Source organism: Bos grunniens, chromosome 10, assembly GCF_055505025.1.
Source record: "Bos grunniens cultivar Pamir isolate PY7600 chromosome 10, Bosgru_T2T1.0, whole genome shotgun sequence".
NCBI classification, from domain to species: Eukaryota; Metazoa; Chordata; class Mammalia; order Artiodactyla; family Bovidae; genus Bos; species Bos grunniens.
Window position 1 is genome coordinate 19,007,934 of NC_141174.1, and position 23,161 is coordinate 19,031,094.

The 23,161-nt window shown below is 47.4% G+C and overlaps 1 protein-coding gene across 10 annotated transcripts in view; it reads left to right on the forward strand.

Annotated features, from left to right (window-relative positions):
- The window catches only part of DPF3 (double PHD fingers 3), a 285,381-nt gene that overhangs the window by 14,323 nt on the left and 247,897 nt on the right, over positions 1-23,161 (forward strand). The gene's annotated exons all lie outside the window — the stretch shown is intronic.

Consider the following 23,161-nt stretch of genomic DNA (forward strand, 5'->3'; position numbering starts at 1 on the left):
TGCTGATGGTGCACAAAGTACAGGCTGGAGGAGCAGAATCCTACCAAAAAGTTTGTGAATTCAGAGGGGTCACACCACACCAGCACCTACTCTGAAAGTGAACTCGCCTTCCATCCTGGGTGGAGCCCTTTGGTACAGAGGGCGCACGTGGGCCTGTCCAGTTCCTCGTGCTCATTTCCTTTCTGGGCAGCCATCCCAGTGTAACAGACACTTATACATATTCTGTCCTCATTTTATCTAATTACACACATCTCTGGGGGATGGGAAACAGGTTTGGATCATTTGCTTTTAGGTCAGTTATGCACAGGGTAGCTGAGATGAGCAATGATCTACGGAGTTCGATGAAATTCGGGAAGCTCCCAGAGTTCCCTGGTCCGCAGCACACCAGGGGGCATTGTTTGCCATCTCAGGGGCTGGAGATCCCATTCAGCGCAGGGGAGGGATGGAGCCTGGCCGGTTCATGAGTCTGAATGTAGGAACCTTTCTGAGATTGAGCTCGCTTTTGCTATCCTTGGAGAAACAGGATTCCTTTATTATTTGATGATCAGCTTAACTGAGAGGGGGGCTTCCCCAGTGGCTGAGTGGTAGAGAATCTGCCTGCCATGCAGGAGCTTCAGGAGACACGGGTTTGATCCCTGGGTCAGGAAGGTCCCCTGGAGGAGGAAATGGCAGCGTACTCCAGCATCCTTGCCTGGAGAATCCCATGGACAGAGGGGCCTGGCGGGCCACGGTCCATAGGGTCTCAAAGAGTCGGACACGATTGAAGCAACCTAGCATGCACGCACTCATGCTAACTGTGAGGACCCAATTCTATAGGTCCCTCTTCTGGTGATCATTTGTGTTCACTCATTATCTGCCTAGTATGTGTTCAGTTTCCTGAGAAATACAGAACAAAAGAAGCTCTGATCAATGCAATAGTCTCTAACATTGCCCAGTGTTTCCAAGAGTTCCTTGTCTTCTTTGCAACGTAGATGAATTGGTCTGGACAATACAATAGCTCTGGAAGGTCCATACCTTTCTCCACAAACCAGAGCTGGCAGCCTTGGGCAGTCCAGCTTCCTGGCATCTCTCCTCCAGGCTCTATGGTAGCTTTTCAAATACCCAGGAAGGAAGTGAAAGTGAAAGTCACTCAGTCTACTCTTTGTGACCCCATAAACTATACAGTCCATGGAATTCTCCAGGCAAGAATACTGAAGTGGGTAGCCTTTCCCTTCTCCAGTGGATCTTCCCAACCCAGGGATCGAACCAGGTCTCCCGCATTGCAAGCAGATTCTTTACCAGCTGAGCCACAAAGGAAGCCCCTAGAAAGGAAAAGCCCACTGGTTACTCTTTTGTTTTCTTTTGCTTTCTGCTTTTTATTTCATTTCTTGACTCAGACCTAAGGCTCCCCAGCGCTCTGGGAGCCCTAGATCGAGGAATAACCAATGTGATGCTTCATACCAAGCTCTGCACCTCTAGCTTGGATTTCCTTCTGACCTCTTGTCCTCTTCGTCTGCACCCCACTGACATCCTTCTCCTTTTCCCTGTGCATCACACCTTGATCAAAAAGTGTTGAAGAGGCACAAAAGGAAGGAAAGAGTATTCTATCTAGTCCCTGGGAGGGCACACTCATTCTCATCAATGGGGGAGCAGGGAGTGGGGAGGAGGAAAAGGCGAAGCTTGCACACAGCAAATGGTGAGAAGCGGGAGAGAGGAAACAGGGACCATGAGGTTTCCTGGTGGGAAGAACTGTGCTCAGTGGGCAGTTCAGCCTCTGAGGGGGTCTGTGAAATTGGAGGAGAGAAAGCGGCCCCGCAATGGGGATGTGTCAGAGAAGGTTTCAGGGAGGAGGTGGCTTTGAGCTGAGTTTGGAGGGGCAGAGGGATCTGGTGAGGCTTAGGAGCGGTGGAGGGTGAGGATGGGGAAGGACGGGCACGAAAGGGATGTGAACAAAGATTTGGGAAGCATCTGAGTGACTCTTTAGAGAATCTTCTTCCTTTGTGGTGGTGTGAGTTGGAGGGGAAGGGCCAGTTGAGAAGGAATGTGTGGAGGACAGCAAATGGGTCCATTTGGCTGGATGGGAGTGGGGGTCCATGAAAGTGAAAGTGTTTGTGACTCAGTCCTCCCCGACTCTTTGCAACCCCATGGATTGTAACCCACTGGGCTCCTCTGTCCATGGGATTTCCCAGGCAAGAATACTGGAGTGGAAGAAGTAGAGAAGGGCCATTCTCTTCTCCAGGGGATCTTCCTGGCCCAGGGATTGAACCTGGCTCTCCGGCATTACAAGTGGATTCTTTGCCGTCGGAGCTACCAGGAAAGTAGGAGTCCATGAATAGAAGGTAAAAAAGGGGAAATAGCCTGGGGCCAGGTTTGTCTGAGTGGAGCCACAGTTTGGCAGCCAGTTTCTGGGAAGAATTGAACACTTCAGAGGTTGAAAGAGAAGCTTCAGGGGGAGGTAGTGGGTTGTCATTATGTGTCCCTCAGCAGGAGGATTGTCATCTGCAGGGACTCTGTCTCACTCATCCCTTGGTTCCTTGGTTATGTGTTCTGGGTTTTTCCCAGGGCACCCCCAGGAGGTAAGGCAGAGGAAGACTCTAGGGGGCCTGGGCTGGTATGAGCCCCCCACCTCAGCAGGTACAGGACAGCCTTGGTTAGCCATCCAGGCAGGTATGCCAAGTGAGGCAGGATGATGGGATAAAGCCCATCCAAGTGCTGGATCTAGAAGTCTTTCCTCTTCTCTATGCTTTATCACCACCCCCTTTCTTTAGAAAAACAAGGAAAACTGCCCATAAATGGTTATAAGTAAAACATACAAGTCCATTCTAGGGAGGAAAACATAAGCACTGACCCTCATAGCACAATCACAGTCTGGTGCTCCGAGGATTAGTCTCACAGTTCAAATGGGAGTGGGGTGGGGGTGGGGGTGGGGGCAGTGAGGCTGCAAGTCTCTTAGACTGTGTTTCTTCCCCCGGGGATGGAGGTAGTTTATTTTGAAGGTAGTTCTTTTCCACTCCTACCCAGGCCCCCCGTACTCATTCAAACTGCCCACCCAATGCCCACTCCCTCCTGCTGAAAGGCCTGGGCCCCAGGGAGCTTTATTGATAGGCTTGTGTTACCCCAGTCCTCCCTGTCCTAGGGAGTGAGAGGGTGGTGAGCAGTGGCCATGTGGCTGGAGAGTCTGGGTCACATCCAAGCCCGGTGACTGTGGGCAGGATCTCTTACCCCTCTGTGCCTCAAAGTCCTCATCTGTCAAGTGGGAGAGATGGTGCCTGCCTTTGGAGGGTTGTTGGAAGAATCAAACAAGTTTATATACATTCAGGGTTAGAAGAGTTGGGCATCTTACCCTCTTAATATTAATAGATGTTGGCAGTGACTCTGCTTTTCTATCTGCAAAATGCAGACACACTAGCTGATATTTTCCCACACTGGCATCTTAAGGAAAATGAGATAATAAGTAGGAGAAGCTCGATTTTCTTAGCAGAAAGAAGTTCTAGAATTCAATGGTGTTACTGTCAGTAACTCTTGGAACCAATGTGCCAGGAGAGACTTTGAGAGGGATTTATCTCTGGGATGCTTTGTCCAGGAGCTCAGGTTATTGCATGCTGCTGGACAGGTGCTGATCTTGGGTCTTTCTGAGAAGGAACAGAATTGCACAGATGCAGAAATGCTGAGGTGAGCTGTGCTGTGACCGAACTCTGGGCTCCTGCTTCTAGTCACTGCTGCCTCCTCCAAGGGGGAGGCAAGTGCTTCCTGCCTGAATGGGCTCTGCCCTGGAAAAGGGCTTGAACAGCCTTCAGACCAAAGCGGGTGAGGGTGGGAGCGGGTCTGTGTGCTTCTTGCCCGTGTGGCCTGCCGCCCCTTTGTCAGACACCTTGCTCATCCCGGCCCTCCTGTCCGCGGTGGGTGTGTGTATACATGTTCCCAGCACACGCTTTTTGTAGGCAGCGATCTCTGCTTGACAAGCTGGCATTCCAAACTCCAGATCTTCCAAACACCAGACCCCTATGTTATTTTTAACTGTCCAAAGTTTTTTCCACGAGGTGTAATTGATGAGACTCAATAGCCTGGTCAGAGACTCTAAACTTGAGTTTGTTTTGTCTCCCTTGAACGGGCCTGTGTCCGATGACCAGGCAAAAAACCACTGTTTCGAAACTGACTGGTCTAAATCTTCCCACCCGTCCCATCCCCCACTTCTCTTTAGGGAACAGAAGTGAACACCAAGATAACCTGGGCTCGCCTGTTTCTGTGGCTCCAGATAGGAGAGAGGCAGATCCCTTCCGTCTGTGACCTTCTCCTCCCTGCTCTCTCTCTCGGAGTCCTGATAGTGAGGGACAAAGCTACGTTTTCAGAGAGATAACAGGAAGGGCATTGAGGAGTTGGGCATGCAATCTCTTCTGGCCTTCTTTTTCAGCCCCCACATTCCCCGAGGGGTAAGTCACATTCTCCTCGTCCTCTGGGGACAGTCCTGGACAGATGCTGTTATTTCAGCGTGCCCGACATCTTGTGACATCGAGTGACCACCATCCTTATAACACTGGAGAAGAGTCTCAGCTCTGCACACCCAGGACAAAGTGGCACCATCTCACACTGGCCTGCCATTTGCATCGTGAATTTCTTCAGCCTTTCTGTTTTTCGTCCACACATCTCTCCAGGCTGTGGTATACTTGGCACTCAAGTTAATCAAGTGTGCACAAGGTACCAGTTATTGTGGCACTGGGTATACAGTGATAAGCAAAACCGATAGAAACCCCATCTTTGTGGAGCTTGTGGTCCAGTTGGGGAGATAGATGTTGATCACAAAAATATGTAAATAAAAGTTGAATCTGTGTTATGTTGGAAGGTCCAGGAGGATAGAAGAGAGTGTGATCGAGGGAACTGTTCTGGTCTGGTATGTTGAGGGAAAGTTTCTTTGAAGAGGCAATGCTTCATTGCACGCAGAGGGGGACAAGCATGTACAAGGGTCCCGTGGCATGTTGGGACAACCAGGGAAGGCCGCTGTGGCTGGAGCGCAAGAGAGAAAGGGAAACTGCGGCTTAATGATAGGGTAAGAGAGGTCAGGAGGGACCAGAGCATGCAGGGCCTTGATGGATATTTTAAGAGTGTGTACTTTCTCCGAAGAGCAGTGAGCAGCCACGGCAGGGTTGAAGTCAGGAAGTGACTTAGTTCCATTCATAGTCTAAAAATTGCCCCCTGGCTACGGGGAGATTTAGCAGGAGAGCCTGGGAAGGGAGGGATGAGTGAGCTTCTAAGAAGGCTTTTCTGGGTAAAATTTAGGAAATAAAAACATGATGTGTGTGTGTCCACGAAGGACAAGGCGTGAGCTGGACAAGCGTGTGGCAGTAGAACGTCCCTTTGAACTGCCTTCCCTGTTTCCACTTGTTCGCAGTCCCATTTGGTAGTTTACAGGAGCTGACAGCCCGCCCCCATCCTCGGAGGTTTCCGATACTGGGGACAGGTCTGTTTTCCTCCCAGGCAGAGTCTGGAGCTGTCTCCTTCCCTCTGCTCTGCCTGCTGCTCCCTCCAACTATCCTTTGAGCAACTCAACATGTGGCCTGAGGACCCTGTACACAAGGGACCTGGGTGTGAGTGGTGAAAGGTGGATTCCTGGGCTGCCTCCTGGACCTTCAAAGTCAGAATCTCAGGGGTGAGGCCATGTAGTCTGGTTCTTGTTTTTTCTAAAGTTTGAGAACTGCTGTTCTTCCAGCCCTGCACACTAACATTACATCAGTTACTGCAATGATGCTTTAAATGTGTGTGTGCTGGGGGTAGGGCCGGGGTGGGGGTAGATGGGTACCAAGTGCTTTCAAGGCACAGAAGGTCTTCTTTGGGCCCCACAGTAACGTGCTCGAGGAGATAAGGCTCGGGTAACTTCAGTTAACAGATAGCGTTGGTGGGAGGATGGAGCTCCAACTGATGTCTGATTCCAAGTGCTTTCCTTTGCTTTCCTCTCTTCCCACCTCTGGGTAGGCAAGGTTAACAAGGACTGACTTCTAATTTCCAGGTGTAGTTCCTTTTAGAAAAAAAAAAAAATCCAATATGTTTTTTGGGGCTCAGGGGAGCCACCTAAAAAGTGAATATCCAATTAGTATGTGAAAGGGTGGAATTCGGTAAGTTTATTATAATTATTATTTGTATGTATTTATATGTATATATATGAATATATATATATATACTTATTATAACCTTTTAGTATGGAAGATGTCAAACCTGTACAAAAATACACGGAATATCACAAAGAATCTCCGTGTGTCCATCACCCAGCCTGGCTTTAACAGTCATAAGAAGGGTGGGCGTCTTTTCAGTTGTTCAGACTTTGCTCTGTGGTACTCTCATTTCTTTTTTCATTTATTTACTTATTTATTTAAATTTTTGTATGGGATTATAGTTGCTTTACAGTGTTGTATTGGTGTCTGCTGTATAGCAAAGTGAATCAGCTGTAGTAGTAGTGTTAGTCGCTCAGTTGTGTCTGACTCTTTGCGACCCCGTGGACTGTGGCCTGCCAGGCTCCTCTGTATGTATACATATATCCCCTCTCTTTGGGGTTTCTTCCTGATTTAGGTCACCACAGAGCACTCAGTAGAGTTCCCTGTACTATACAGTAGGTTTGTGATGCTCTCATTTCTGCGTCCACTGGACGAAATTCCTGGTAGGGGATCAGGCATCTTTCAAAGCACCCCACCAGCTAATGGCTGGAGAGGCACAGAACTTTTTTTGATTCAATTTGTTTGTCAACAGAACAGCTTGTAGACAGAGCTTGTGCTTGGATCTGTGGATCTAAGAAATACCGTGGAGACCACTGGTAGTTTCTCTCACAAGTCTGATGTGACATAAGAGGCCAGACAAGCTCTGTGGACAGTCCTCAGGCTCTGCACAGTTACTAAGAGGCAGGTCCTCCAGCCCTGCCTTCCTTACACAGCACTGAGGGTCTCTCGACATCTTTGCTCTAGTATTTGCCAGCATGAAGTTATGGGACAGAAACCCCACCAGAGCCCTGGTGGTTGAAATACTAGTATTTGACCATCTCAGCTTTTGCTTCCTCTTTGTGGGAAAAAAGCCTTGGTGGAGCCTGCGGGGTAGCATACTGGTGAAAGCCCACTGAGCCCACTATATGCTCAGTCTCCCTTAGCTCTGCCTGCCCTGAAATGCTAGAAGCCCTGAAGCAAAATGTGACAAATTAGCAGGTGTCATAGGCTTTCAAGAAAGGAAGAAATGGTTTCACTGGCCAACTTCCTGGAGGAGGTGGGAATGGTGGCGGGTATTGATGGATGGGCAGAAGTCAGGGAGCTCAGGATAAAGATGCCATTCCTTTAAGAGGGGAACGAATCTCTCAGCACTGCACGTGGACCAGGAATTCTTTAGCACTCCCTAAAGCGGAAGGATCTGTACTTCACAGTGAGGGGGCTACTGAGACGCAGGAAATGTGCTTTCTGGTCTCCGGGAACTTTCTGTCTAGTTGAGGGACAAGGCGAGGGACAAGACATATGCTGAATATTAATATAAGTGGGAGACTCTAAGACGCTAAGATGCAAGTTGACTTTTAAGATAAGCTTAAAGAAGAGTGTAGTGGAAACCAGAAGGTGAGTTACAAAGCAGCACGCAGTAGGAATATCAATGGCCGTGGACCCGGGGTCTTCCGCGTGTGCGGCTGTGGTCCAGATGCGGCGATAACTGCATCGTTACACGGCGGCTTTTAAAGAGTCATGCTCCTTCCAGCTTGAACACCTGTGTCTGCTCGGCAGCCCTGTGCTGTGTGGTTGCACACATGAACTCATTTAGTCCTCTTAGGAAGCAGGCACTGTTAACTCTTATACAGGTAAGAAAACTCTGAAGAGTTTAAGCAACTTGCCCAAGACCTGAGACATGGACCTGGGTCTGTCCGTCCAAATGAACCTGGGTTCAAAAAGGAAGTGTGAAAAGCAGCCAGGCTGAGTAGTTGGGAGGGAGAGGGCTGGACAGGTAACAAAGGACCTATTCTAGACCCCTGTGTGAAGAGTGTGGTGCGGATCCTGTAGGTGTTGGGGCATTATTTAGGGTATGGCAGGATGGACATTTGAGGGTGGTTAATTTGCAGGATGGTGTGAGTGGGGAAGCTGCGGCAGGAAGTGACTGTGGTCTACGAGGGGGTGGCGGTGGGAATGCGCCTGGTCAGACTGAGTAATGAAAATCCTCACAGCCCATCAAACTTAATTAAAATCAAATAAACACTCCGGCAAACCCATCTCATACCAAGTAGGGTGTCAGGTGAGCTGCAGGGACATAGCGCTTCGTCCTTATGTAATACCTGTGAAGTATGCCTGTGCTTTGCATCGACAGGCCCCCTTACACAGTCACAGAGTCAGCTTGGTCCTTGGTGCCCCTTCTCTTTTCTCTTTTCTCACCCCTTTCTGTTTCTTCCTGACAGCAGTTGTTTCAGTATTTTGCCATTTACCCGAAATCCCTCTCCATCCTCTCCCTCTCAGCAGATCATTTCCCCCAGACTTGTTCAAGAAAATCGAAGCCAAAAGGCAAGGAACTTCCTTGTCATCCTTGCCCTCAGCCTCATCATGATGAAAGCCACCTCTTCTGAGGACCCCCCGCCGCTAGCCCACCCCTCTTCCTCTCCCATTACCCTGGTATATTTTTTTCACAGTGCATACAACCCTCAGAAATTATCTTTATGCATTTGTTTACCTGTCTTATGTTTGCCTTTCCTCTTGGAATTTATGTGCCACGAGAGCACAGACCGTACCTGTCTTGGGCACTGCAGCATCCATGGTCTCAGCACATAGTAAATGCCTGGAGCAATGGAAGGTGCTCAGACGTGGAAACAAATAAGTGGATTCGCATGACTTCCGCTGGCACTCATGAGTTGATCTTCTTCTCTCCTCCTGACTGTCCTACTGCCTATTTGACTCCATCAGGTTGTCCCTCCTCAAATTTATGTTCTAAATAAAATTTTCTTCTTCCCCTTATGCTGCTTGTTCCTCTTGGGGTTCACTATCATTTAAACAAAAACCTCAGGGTCATCTTTGGCTCTTCTCTCTCCTCACTCCTATATATACTTAGTCCCCAAGTCCTGTTGACTTAACCTTGGCAATACCTCTGGACTCCATCCCCTCATCCATTCGCCTCTCATTCAGGCAACAGAAGCACTCACAGGGATGCTGGCAGGAGCTTCCTAATTGACTTCCCAACCTGTAATCTCTCCCCATGTCAAGTTGTCCCTACCCACAGGGAGAGCTCTGCACTGTTTGGTTTCTCTTTACTTGCACCAGCACCTACTGATTGTAGATCCATCCATCTGCCCATCTGCCCAACCGTCTATCCATCCATGCCTGCATCTGCCCATCTATCCATCCATCCATCCATTCCATCCATCCATTCATTCATCCATCTATCCATATAACTACTCATCCATCCATCCACCTATCCTTTCCATCCACCCATCTATTGCCTATTTACTGAGTGCCAATTGTGTGCACTGTGGGAGGTGCTGGGTAGAGAACTGAGAGCACAGTCTTTCCTTTCATATCAATTTTCAACCTTGTAGGTGGAGACAGATATACACAACCTTGACCTTCACGTGTTACAGGTGCTTTTTATTCATTCATCAACTATTTATTGAGTTTCCACCACGTGCCACACACTGCAGGTGCTGGGGATACAGCCAGTCCATAAGGCAAGGTCCCAGCCTTCGTAGAAGCCACATGCCAGCAGTGGACAGAAATGCAGGTATAAATGCTGTGGGGAAATAAAGTGAGGGTGAGGGGCGCATGTGTGTGTGTTGCCCCCTGGAGAGGGTATTCAAAGATGGCTTCATAGAGAGGGTGATGTTTGAGCAGAGACCTGCAGGATGAGAAGGAGTGGCATGTGCATACAGCTGGGGGAAAAGTATTCCGAGCAGAGGGAACTGCTGATGCCCTTTGCTGAGGCCCTGCTGGGCTGGGAGTGTGCTTTGGGGAGTGTGTACAGGGCATGATGAGATACAAAGGAGGGGAGGAATTGCTCTGCTGGACGGGCCACGGGGCACTCCTCAGAGGAGGTACTCCCTAGCATGACGATTCAGCCTCACATTGCACCACCTATCCATGAACTCTGAGCTTGAATCATGCTAGACCATGGACTTTCCACCTCCGGGCCTTTGCTTCTCTGACCATCTCTGCCTCCTCTGTCTCCTACGCCTCTTCCTGGTGAACATCTGGTTCCCACTCACCCTTCAAGAACTCAGCCACCTCCAACCAGAATCAGTTGCCCCTCTGTGGGTCCCAGTGGAGCACTTAGCAGAGTGACATCTGGTGAGCTGAGTCTGGGCTGGTCACTTCCACCTGTTAAAGCTCCTCGCATGAAGGAACCGTATCTTGGACCTTCCTGGGTCCCCAGCACCTTGCGCTGTATGGGCACACAGTAGGTGGTTTGATGCGTGTTGTTTTGGAAAGCATCCTGTTTTGTCACCAGACCTCTCTCTATTGACATATGGGCAGACATACATGCCCCCTTTCTACACATCAGTTACTTAAAGTTCCGCAGTTCCTAATGAAAGCAAGAAGGTCATGAAATTAATCTGTCACCCTGATGCCAGCTTCACTCAGCTGACTCATGGCTTGGGAAGGGGTTTTTAAACATGCGTTTCTAATCTCTGTGCTAATTTCTCTTCCCTTTCTCAGTCATCTCCCCCTCAGACTTGGAGGCGGGAGCTGCCTTTGGATCTGGTGGTACCTGCACCTCCTTTTGAATACTTTGCACAGATGTTTTCCAGCTTTGGGCCCGAGAAGAGGGGAGGTGGTCTCTGATTTAGGAAGGGTAAGAGGGAGGAAAAATGAAATGAGGTTTCCTCCCCTCTCGAAATTCATTAGAGCTTATTTATTTGCTTGAGAAAGGCCTGAAATACCTATGTTTTGCTATGAACTGGATCATATGTCTGTAAGGGGATTCCAAGATTTTTCCCCTTGTCATGTGGAGTTAAGAATATTTCCAGGTGTCCTGGGATTAATTTATTAAGTCAGCGAATAGTTACTGGGTTGTTGTTTAGTTGCTAAGTCGTGTCCGACTCTTCTGCGACCCCATGGACTGTAGCCCGCCAGGCTCCTCTGTCCATGGGATTTCCTAGGCAAGAATACTGGAGTGGGTTGCCATTTCCTTCTCCAGGGGATCTTCCTGTCCCAGGGATCGGACCTGTGGCTCCTGCATTGCTGGCGCCTCCCTGAGGAAGAGTCCCCAGCAGGAAGTCCCATTTACTAAGTACTTAGCACTATTCTGAGTACCGGACATCAGCAATGAAAAACAAGAGCAAAATCCTGGCCTTCTTCTAGCTTACATTCTAGTGGAGGCAGATAATGGTGATCTAAGTAAGTAAATGACTGGGATGGTGATTAAGTCTATGAGGGGGATGGAATAGGGGGTTTGGGGAGGACAGTTAAGGTGGCCAGGGGAGATTTCACTGAAAAGTGACATTTGAGGGTCATCTGGGGGAAGAAGATTCAGGGCAGAGAGCAGTGAGTGCAGAGGTCCTGAGGTGGTCCTTACTTAATTTGCCTGATGTTTTGCAGAATAGCAAGAATGCCAGTGTGGCTGGAGTAGAATTAGAGAGGGGGAGAGTAGTGGGAAAACTTAGGCTTATTTTTGGAGTTGGGAACCTACTGGAGGGTTTTTACAGCATCAACCTAGCTGCTCAGCTGAGGGTAAACAGATGAATCAGGGGCTGAGCAGGGAAATGGGTAAGGAGGCAGCGGCTGGGACCAGGGTGGCAATTGTAAAGGTTGTAAAAAGTGGCTGGATTTGGAATACATATAATAGATAGGAAGGCAGTTTTTGCAGAAAAATTGGAAGTGGAGTATGACAACAAGAGAGGCATTAGGGATGACTTCGAGGTTTTAGACCTGAGCATGTAAAAGAATGGAATTGCTGAGATGGTGAGGATCGAGGGGCAGTGGGCATGTGTGGGCCCAGCTTTGCCCTTGTTAGGCCTGAGATGCTCAGTCAACATCCAGGTGAAGAAGTCCAATAGGCAAGGGTGTGGATGCACCTGTTTGTTTTTTTTTTCTGGCTGCAGTGTGCAGCATGTGGAATTTCCCTGACCAAGGGTGGGACCCAAGTCCCCTGCAGAGGAAGCACAGACCACTGAACCACCAGGGAAGGCCCAGCACCTGCCCTTGCTGACCTCCACCTGGGGAAGAGAGTAGGATGTGGTCCAGGGAGTCTTATTGGGACCTGGATGCAAATTGGTTGCTCAGGATCTGTACCATTGCCCTTTATTTTTAAAAAATTATTTCTTTAAATCATACTTGGACTGAATTCAAGAAATGTTTACCAGCATTAACTATTTGCCAGGCATTGTGTTAGGTGCTGAGGATAAAACATAAAAGTAGCATTGAAATGTTTTTTTCCTCTTGGAGTTTATAGTCAGTGGGGGAAAGTGTGCAAAGCATGCATTTTTATTAGAACAGTGAATGGTAAATCCACAGTTAATATGAGAATAGACCCTTTGTCTTGATGAATAAATTAAAACCTTTACTCATAACACTCTATTGCTATTATTGTGATAAAAAAAGAAAATTTGAAAATGTTTGTGGTTTTCCAGATTGAGCTTTTCTTGCCAAAACATTTGATTTGCAAGTCTTTGTGCCCTGAGTGCAGGCGTAAGTGATTCACTGAACACTGCTAAACGTTTTCCCATGACCAAGCATTTACATAGGAGGCCTCTGGTTGTGTTATTGAGGTCATAGAAGTCATTCCTGGAAGGGAAGTTTTGTTTTTAAAAACTGCTACAGTCATGCATGCTAGTAAAACTTTACCTAGTTCAACATCAAACATGGATGTGAAAACTTTGCCCAAGTGGCAGCAAAGGGTATAAAAAATCTGATATGAATGTGGCATGCAGTGAGGCCTGACTGCCCTTTCCTTGGCCATCAGTTACTGACCCAGTGATTACTTTGGTCTGGTCTTTGTGTCCCATGAAATCGGGAACTGGGTTGGGGTGGGTGTCTTGCCCGCAGCCTGCTACATACAGTGAGGGGTCGATACAGAACCTTGCTTCAGACATAACGTACCTTTCAAGAACAAGGTTCTAATACAGAAAAAATCTGAATGAACCAAGGATCCAGATTGATAGAACCTATCTTTCAAGTATTGTTGCACTTTCTCTCCACAAATATTTAGAAATGTCTTTGTGAGATACATGGAAGAAGAACAATTATGGGACTTTTTATATAACGTTCCAACCTCAGCATAAATAGAGTCCAAGGTAAAGGTCATCTGATGCCTGAGACTGGCACTGACCACTGCCATCAAGGACATTTGGCTGGGTGAAATTCTATCTCTTGACATCAGATCACGTCTTTCTTTACTTTGGACAAGATTCCATGTGATTCAAGGGTGTCTTAGAGAATAGACCCCTGACCCTAAATCTTGGCACTACATCTCCAGTAGCTCACCCTCTGGCACTCTTGTCTCATTCACCACTGATCCCCAGCCCCTGACTCAGTGCCTGGCCCAAGGTAGGAGATTGGCAAGTATTTGTTGAATGGATGAGTGAAACCCATCCTGCACCAGTCAAACTGTTCTGCCTCTAAATAAACAGAGCCTGATAGTAGCTGACTTTGAACAGCAGTGTGTGGGAGCATTGCTCAGGCACATCCCTTCTGTCCCCTGGGCAGGGTAAGATCAGATACAGTGGCTTAGGTACCAGAGTATGCCAACAGACCTGATGGATGATTTTAGAAAGTTTGGGGGAATGGTGTGGGAGTGGAAGAGAGCCACAGGAAAAATGAAGTTAAACTGTAAGAGTGAAAGAGAAGAGTTAGCCTAGGGTGATGAAAAGCTTAGGTAGAAAGATTGCTGGCTGGGGACCTAGCTAGCTTTTGGGAAATATTGCTTCCCTGTTGTCCTTGAAAGAGGTTCCTGTTTTGCTGTATATTGTGAAAACTTTCAAGCATAATATAGTGCAGGGGTCCCTAACCCCCGACACCTCCATTGCTCGCATTATTACCTGAACCATCCACCCCACTCTGTCCATGGAAAAGCTGTCTTCCACGAAACCAGTCCCTGGTGCCAAAAAGGTTGGGGATCACTGGTATAATGAACCTCATATATTCATAACTCAGCATCAGCAATTAGCAACTCAGAGCCAGTCTCACCAACAGCCTACCCTGACCCTCCCACACCAGGGATATTTTGAAATAAATCCCAGATGTCATTTTATCTGTAAATATTTCAGTAGGTCTCTACAAAACACAAGGATTCTTTATAAAATCATAGTCACAATCTCATTGGAGTTCATAATTTCCTAATATTATGAAATATCCAGTTAATGTTGAAATATATATGTCTGTGTATATATGTCAGTCAGTTCAGTTGCTCAGTCATGTCTGACCCTTTGTGACCCCATGGACTGTAGCACTCCAGGCTTCTCTGTCCATCACCAACTCCCAGAGCCTACTCAAACTCATGTCCATCGCGTTGGTGATGCCATCTAACCATCTCATCTTCTGTTGTCCCCTTCTCCTCCCACCTTCAATCTTTCCCAGCATCAAGGTGTTTTCCAATGAGTTGGTTCTTCACATCAGATGGCCAAAGTATTGGAGTTTCAGCCTCAGCATCAATCCTTCCAATGAATATGCAGGACTGATTTCCTTTAGGATTGACTGGTTGGATCTCCTTGCAGTCCAAGGGACTCTCAAGAGCCTTCTCCAACACCACAGTTCAAAAGCATCAGTTCTTAAGCACTTAGCTTTCTTTATAGTCCAACTCTCACATCCATACATGACTACTGGAAAAACCATAGCTTTGACTAGATGAACATTTGTTGGCAAAGTAATGTCTCTGCTTTTTAATATGCTGTCTAGGTTGGTAGATATATGTATGTGCATATAAACATGCATATATACTATTGTTTTAGTGGTGTTTCAAAATGAATTTATTATTTTTACAAAAATGATGTATATTTGTTACTAAAATTTCAAGCAGTGCAAAAATGTAAAAAGATGAGAGCAAAAATAATCACTCCAGATCCATTAGATGAACGTCTTTTTAGATACCTCTCCATGCCTGTGTACAAAGAAGAGCAAATAGAAGATGGACTGTCAGAAAAACTTTTTTAGTGGTATATTAAAAAAGAATCAGTGAATAGGACACCCAAGGATCTTGAGCTTTTGCATAAGGCAGGGCTAGATTGCAGAGTCCATGAGGGCAGGGCTGTGCCTGAGTAATGTTTATATATCCCCTCCCCCATCAACTCAGATGGCATTCTGGTGGTCAGGGACTGTAGTTTGAATTGAGGGGACCCTTAAGAAATTACTCAGTCATCTTATGGGGTAGAATGGCCCATGAGTTGAAATCACTCGCCGAGATCCCACAGCTACTTAGGGTGCGTGTAGGGCTGGAGCCAGAGTCCCATTTCAATGCCCTGTCTCTGGTCCATGAGACTGAGTGAGTGGTAGCAAAGTGGTCCAGTGCACAAGCGTGGAGTCAGACACACCTGGGGCTTGGTTCTTCTCTGAATCTTTCTCGTGACTTCATGGCTGTGAGACATCTCTTACCGACAGAGTTTGCCTACCTCGAAGGGCTGTTGCAAAGAGTAAAGGAGATATTGCCTAAAAGCCTGTAGCATGGTTCTTGGCACATGCATGGTGCTAAGTCAGTTCAGTTGTGTCTGACTCTTTGCAACCCCATGGACTATATGTAGCCCTCCAGGCTCCTCTGCCCATGGGATTTCCCAGGCAAGAATATTGGAGTGGGTTGCCATTTCCTACTCCAGAGGATCTTCCCAACCCAGGGATTGAACCTGGGGCTCCTGCATTGTAGGCAGATTCTTTACTGTCTGAGCCACCAAGGAAGACCTCTTAGCACATACTAGGTGCCAAATAAATGTTAACTGTAATTATTATTATTTGTACTAAGAGCAGCAGCGGTATTAATAGTTCCATCATTTTCTTATTCTACTAGAATTGTCAACTGGAACTCAGAAAGTTCAGCCCTCTTCCCGCCTCCATTCCCCTCAGGTTCCTGGTTGCAGATCGAACACGGTGCAACCTTGTTCACGGTTCAACTATAACTATGACTTTTGCTTTCTTCCTGCCACTGGGAAGCGAAGATTCTTTCATGTGGGAATCCTTTTCCTGTATTGCATCAGCTTCTGGTTGGCCGTTTGGTGGTCAAGGTTCGTGCGTCTTCTCTCTGTAGGTAGCTTAGTGGTGCTGCCTTAACAAGAGCTTCGCAAATAATTATTCTAAGCTCTTCAAATAGAAATGCCGGGCAAAGGGCTGGGTGCAAGACATCTGGCCTTCCCTGTCGCCCCTTCAGTTTGCTGACTCAGTAGCTCTTCCAAGGCCCTCCTCCAGGCCCAGGGTCTGTCAGGTCACTAATGGAATCTGCTGGAAGCAAATTAACTCATGAAAAAAGGGCTCACAAATCACTCCAGCTCTTGGTGTCTGCCCCAGGACGGCTGGCATGTCCCCATTCACTCGTAAGACCTCGCCTCACATTTCATAGCTCTCTGGGGGAGCCCCACGTTTTCTTGCCTGGTTACTGAGGAACACTGGGGCGGTGCTGGCATCTCAGCCCCCACAGCAGACCTGTGGCCTGTGTGCGTGAGGCGGCCATCTGTGCCGCCTGACACGCCTTCCTGTGTGGGAGGCCTGAGCTGGCTCCATGCGTTATTCACACTTCTGGGTTTGGGTTGGCTTCACTGTTTGCTCCAAGTGGAGGCTAGGAAAAGGCGTGTATGTGTGTGTGTCGGGGGGTGGGGGGCAGGTCTTAAACATGGTCTTTCCTTCTTCCCTGATCACATGAGTTCTTTTCAAAATATTGTCTCAGGTGGGTTGGGAGCCGTGCTCCACCTGGGTCTGTTCGGTCCCCTGCAATTCCTGGGATGTAGTTTCTTGGAGCGGTGTTGGTTTTGGGGGGCTTTCCCGAAGCATGCTGGGAAGTGCTCGCATCCTTCCGGAAGTGGCGGGCTGCTGCTCTCTCATCCTTCTTCCTCTCTCTCCTCACCCCTCTCGCCTCCCCCAGTGTTGCCTCATGGGTCCCTGAGTAAACTGAGGGTGTTCTGGTGAGGGGTCCTCCTGGCTACAGTTGGGGTGATAAGAGAAGAGGGAATGATGCTCTCTTCCTGCCCCAGAGAGAGGGGTCTGGGGTGGGGGGACAAGATTTTGTGGCATCAGAGAAGCCCAGCAGCATCCTGTGGTAGAAAAGAATTTGAGTGATGGAGAGGGGACAGGACAGTGACCGATAACGTGCCTGGGCTGGGAGGAACCAGAGATGTCCCCTTCCTTGCTCTGTCAAGGGAGACAGTCCATGTTGTGCCTGCCTGGAGCTGTTGCTTGAGATGAGCTCTGTGAGGACCCAAAGAACAGGCCAGGCCTTAGAAGATGCTCATGGAACACTTATTTCTGTCTTTCCTTCCAACTCACCCAGATCTTTGATAGCAGTGGTTGACCTTAGATTCTCAAATGCCTGACATTTCATAAGAATAGAAATTACACGTGAGTGCAGGAATCATTATCTGGGGCTGCTGCTGACCACACATGCCTTGAGCCATTAACCACTCCCTGACCCCGAGGTTTGACACCACCCACGTGCTCACTCCTGGCCTCGACATCTTCTTTTGGCCTCATCACTGAAGGATGTCCATGTTTGCTTTGGACCAAACTGACGCATGGGTTAAAGTGTCAGTAGAGGGGACTTCCCTGGTGGTCCAGTGGTTAAAACTTCATGCTCTCAAAGCTGGGGACCTGTGTTCAATGCCTAGTCAGGGAACTAGATCCCACGTGCCACAACTAAGGGTTTGAATGCCACAACTAAAGATCCCACGTGCTGCAACTAAGACCTAGTGAGTCACTCAGTCATGTCCGACTGCACCCTCATGGACTATGCAGTCCATGGAATTCTCCAGGCCAGAATACTGGAGTGGGTAGCTGTTCCCTTCTCCAGGGGATCTTCCCAACCCAGGGATCGAACCCAGGTCTCCCAAATTGCAGGCGGATTCTTTACCAGCTAAGCCACAAGGGAAGCCCAAGAATACTGGAGTGGGTAGCCTATCCCTTCTGTAGCAGATCTTCCCAACCCAGAAATTGAACTGGGGCCCCCTGCATTGCAGGCAGATTCTTTACCAACGGAGCTATCAGGAAAGCCTGCAACTAAGACCAGGCACAACCAAATAAATAAATTTTTTTTTAAAAAGAGAGTCAGTAGAGGCCTTTGCTTTCCCTACTATCCCCTTGGCCAGTGGGACTCTGAGACTGTCTTAGTTAAAAGATTCTGTGCAGAAGTAGGGCGAGCTCAAGGAGAGAGCTCCAGGCTGGTACAGAGGAGGTCTGAGTTCTGTATCCCTCAGGTGGCTGAGCCTTCCAGACTCAACCCAAGACCCATATCACTGAAATTCATTTCAGTGTTCTGAATCGACCAATACTGCTTCTACTTACCACACTGCCCTAGTCAGTTCCCCACTCTGTACCTCAGTTGCTTTTTCTATAAAACAGGGCTAATAATAACGGGCTATTATCTTACCAGGGGAGGCTTCCCGGTGGCTCAGATGGTAAAGAACCTGCCTGCAGTGTAGGAGACCTGGATTTGATCCCTGGGTTGGGAAGATCCCCTGGAGTGGGGCATGGTAACCCACTCCAGGATTCTTGCCTGAAGAATCCCATGAACAGAGGAGCCTGGTGGGCTATAGTCCATGGGGTCGCAAAGAGTCCAACATGCCTGAAGCAACTAAGCACATAACACATCTCACCAGGGACAATGATGAGATGGCATATGGGAAATCTCTTTGAAAAGAAGGCAAAGGGTGGGCTCAATTCCTAGTTCCCTTATTTGTATTGTACTGTGTTGTATTTTTTCTTCCTGTCATGACAAATAAGCCATTTGAGAGATCATTTCATTCATCTCACAGATAAAAAGGTGGCGAGGTAAGTGTACATCATCCTTGCTTAATAAATCAGAGTGATCGTCGCTGGCGAGTCAGGACTGGAGCTCAGGAGCTGCGCCCTGGGCCTCCCAGTTTGGTCTCCCCACCCCTTCTGCCTGTTACTTTTTCATATTTCATATCAAAGTCTCAATCGTTCTTTCATGTCCTGTGTAGTCTGGGCTCTGATCATCCGGGGACTGCGCAATTCTTATTAATATTAAAGGTGAGAGTTTTCTTAGCCTTCTTCCCTTCGTTTCTAAATCAGTCTCTGGAAGGAGAGGGCAAAAGTAGAACTGGAAGGACGGCTAAGCCCCCCAAGGAATGCTTTCTGGTGTGCTGCAAATGCAGGCTCCCTCTGGTGACTTTAAGGATTCTGATGAGTGAAGTGTGAAGAGTAACTGATTAGCTGCAGAACTTCTGTGACTATTAGAGTCTTGATTTCAGGGTCAGGCTGAAATCGACAATTTGATCCTGCTGCACAGCTCTGCCAAATGCCAGGAGTTCAAGAGACCCAGAGTGTACATTTTCCTTCATTTCAGCCTCCTTGTCACTGATTTGCTGATAATAACTGTATCTAGCAGTATTCGTGAGGAAAACAGATGGAAGTGAAAATTTTGTAAATGAATTGGATTTTCCTGTTGGCCTCATCACTTCAACCCCAGGGTGTTGTGTTTTTTTAAACTTCATTTCTAATTACTTTGCAAATGATAAGGGCCCTTTGAGATTTAGATCTCCATTTCTCAAGCTTCCAACAGCAGTATTCTCTAAATAAACACTTAAATGATGAAAGAGGTTGGTGTCATTTGAAAAGTCCATTCTTTAAGAGAAGAAAAAAAAAAAATGACTTTAATAACTAGAGGGATTCTAGCCTATCGGTTGGTTTTGTGAGTTTGTGTGTTCTGGCCATTCATAGGGACTAAGAGTTGGGAGCAGGAGCTATGTCTGATTTGTGCAGAAAGGTGGCTTGTCAGCTGTTTCTCAGATAATCCCTAAGGAAGTCAAGTCTAGAAGCCTCAGCTGTTTCCTAGGTGTTGGAGCTACATTTCTGCCTCTGTCTGATACAGCTTCACCCTCCTCTGTGAAGTAGGTTTCAAGATACTGTCCTTTCTTCGCTTGGATGAAGCAGCCTGCGTGTTGACAATATCGTGACGAAGGTGTGTAATATTTTTTGTAAAAGACAGCAAGCTGTTTCCAAGACTTACTTGCTTACTTTGCAGGGGTATGGGGACAAAATGCAACCCATGGGGGAAAAATGATCTTGGAGTGACGTTTCATTTCATAATTTTAAACATTTAAGAAGTGACATACTGATTGTAAAAAATGCACAGTACAGGACATGGAATGAGAAGAAAAAAAAAAAGAACAGAAAAAAAATAAAAAAGACTTCTTCCCCTCTTACCCATTCTGCTCCCCACAGTTAAGGACACTTTTTGTATCTCCTTCCAGATATTTTCTATGGCTCTGAGAGCATACACATGTATACAGAAGGCTATGTCAGAATAGTTGTTGGTATTTAAATAAAAAAAAAAGTCAGTCATAGGGTGATTTCCTGTATTTCTTTGACTACATGGTAAATTGAGAGCAAACTCATTCAGTTTGTTGTTGTTTAGTTGTATCTGACATTTTTGTGACCCAACTCCATGGACTGTAGCCTGACAGTTTCTGTCCATGGGATTTTCCAGGCAAGACTACCAGGGTGAGTTGCCATTTCCTTCTCCAGGGGATCTTCCGGACCCAGGGATCGAACCCACATCTCCTGCATTGGCGGGCAAATTCTTTACCACTGGGCCACCAGGGAAGCCCAAACTCATTCAGACTCTTTAGGAAAGCCTTTCTATAAAAACTTAAGCATCTCCAACAAGACTGTTTTTGCACATGGCATGGGTTCTGTTTAGTGATGCATACAGCACATTGTGTACAGCAAAGAAAGCGACTGAAGTGTTTGACAAAACACAAACTAAAAACATTGACCGTAGAAATCCCTGTGTAAGGTTATTGCCTGTGTGTGGAGAAGAGATGGTGGGGTGTTTTTACAGTTTTTTTTTTTTATCAGTGGCATACAACTTTTCCAGGTATCTCGCAGCAAAATATTAAAGGTTGAATAAACGTGTAATGTGAGAATGTGTGATGTTTATTGCCAAACACAGTGACAGGCTGTGATCCTTACGAATGTGAGCTGTGGGAACTTCTGGACTGGTCCTCTTGAGATGGAGAGACCAGCCAGGTGGGGGATGGCCTTGGAGTGCACACACAAATCCAACCCCTCCCCCTTTCAAGAGACAGGGTGGGGGTGCCCAAACCGGCTCGGTGTGGCAAATTGGATCCAGATTTCAGTTTTCCCCCTCCGTGTTCAACCTAGGTGCTAATGAAGGGGTTTTAAGCCCAAGTCCAATCATTTGAACTCTGGTTCCCAGCTTGGTGTACACAGAGCCATGATCAGGGCTCTCACCCTGTTTCACTTTGCAGCTTCCTCTGGAATGGGAGCCTTGGGGGACACCCTCAGAAGCAGTGGCTCCTTGGCAGCCTCCTCTGTCGCCCTGATTCTGTAGGTTCATCCATCTCCTGCAACTTGACTCTCTCCAGAGAACTGATCTCGGAGCCCAGGGCTCTGTTTTCTCCTCCGCTGTCCCTTCAACTACCTGCGGCCCCTCTTAGCTTCCACATCCTCAAAAGGGATAATGTTCTCCTTGAAAGCGTCTTTTGAGGATTAATTGATGTTTGCTCTATGCTTTGAAGAGAGAATCCTATCAAGTCGCGCTGCTGTCCTCAAAGCTGGCCCTGGTTCCAGCTGGTGCCCAGCCTGGCCAATGAGGATGCAGGGCATGTGCACCTCTCTCATTGGCTGCCTTTCTGGGCATATCATTTGGCTGCTCAGTACCCACCGTCGAAGGCGATTACCCAAATAGGAGGCGCAGATCCTCAAGTGGACACTTTGTACATTGTACGTTTTTTCACTTGGAGAAAGAGTATTTGCATCAAAATGATCATCCCTCGGGAAGCCAGTTTGTCGCCATCTGTGACATTTTCTCCTTTGGAAATTGTTCTTTTCTCTCTCCTTAAAAAAAAAAAGCTTCAGAAGTGAAGGAGCAAGTGGAGTTATAATCTGCCATTTCCCAAAGAAGTCCCTTTGCCAGGCCATTTATATGTTAATTGTGTGTGGTTTAGGGAGGAAAAGCATGCTACCTGGTTCATGATAAGCACATTCATCTCAATGAATTCTTTGTTGGAACTGTTTAATTGAAGAAATGGAAACTGCAATCTCCTTATTGGAAAGATCCATATTATGCAGTGTGAGTTAAGAACCTGAGGGTTTCATGGAGAAGATGGATAAAAAAAAGTTAAAAAGAAAAAAAAAAAAAGATTTGTTTTTAGGACAGCTCAAACAAGGAGTTAGGAAAACAAACCAGTCAAAAACTTCTGAGTTGTCTTGTAGTTGTGGAGGACAAAGCTGGAGGGCAAAGCCAGCTAAGCTGCTGGGGTCCTCTTCCAGGTCCTAGGACAGGCGTCAGCATGGGACAAGAGATTGGGGACCTGCTGCTGGCTGTTCCAATGGGGCGTTTCAAGGGGAGCCAGCCTTGCCTATCAGTCCTCTAGCCCCTGATCCTTGTAAAGTCTCTCAAGCCCCTGGGGTGGGGTTGGGGGTGGCGAGGAGGGGGTAGGAGTGGGTGGTTTGTTTCTTAGCACAGGTCTTTTTCTTTTTCAAAAAATATTTATTTAATTAATTTATTTATTTGGCTGTGCCAGATCTTAGTTGCGGCCTGCGGGCTCTTCAGTCTTCTTTGTAGCATGCAGAATCTTTAGTTGCTGCATGTGGGATCTAGTTTTCTGACCAGGGATTGAACCTGGGCCCCCTGCATTGGGAGTGTGGAGTCTTAGCCACTGGACAAACAGGAAAGCCCCAGTACATGTCTTCTTAAGATAAAGCAATGTTTCTAAATTATATCCCCAGGTTCCTGAAAAATCGAAGACAGGGCCACCCTGAACTTTCGTTCTGTCACGGTGCCATCAGCAGCTGCCACCCCTTTTCATGGGGCAGTGGGACGGACACTGGCTCACCAGCTGGGGCACGTGTTGGCTTCTCAGCCATGTGGGAAGTTCATAAGAAGATAGTGTGTTTGTCTAGAAACACATGTGTGAGCACACATGCATGTACAAACACACACACACATGCACACACACACATACACACACCATCCTGGATCCAGACCGGAGGGGATTACCTTACAGAAAGGTTACATCTCAGCAGGTTCAGAGTGTATAACCTGAATAAGAGATTTGAGAAAAGTTAATCGGGCATGGAGG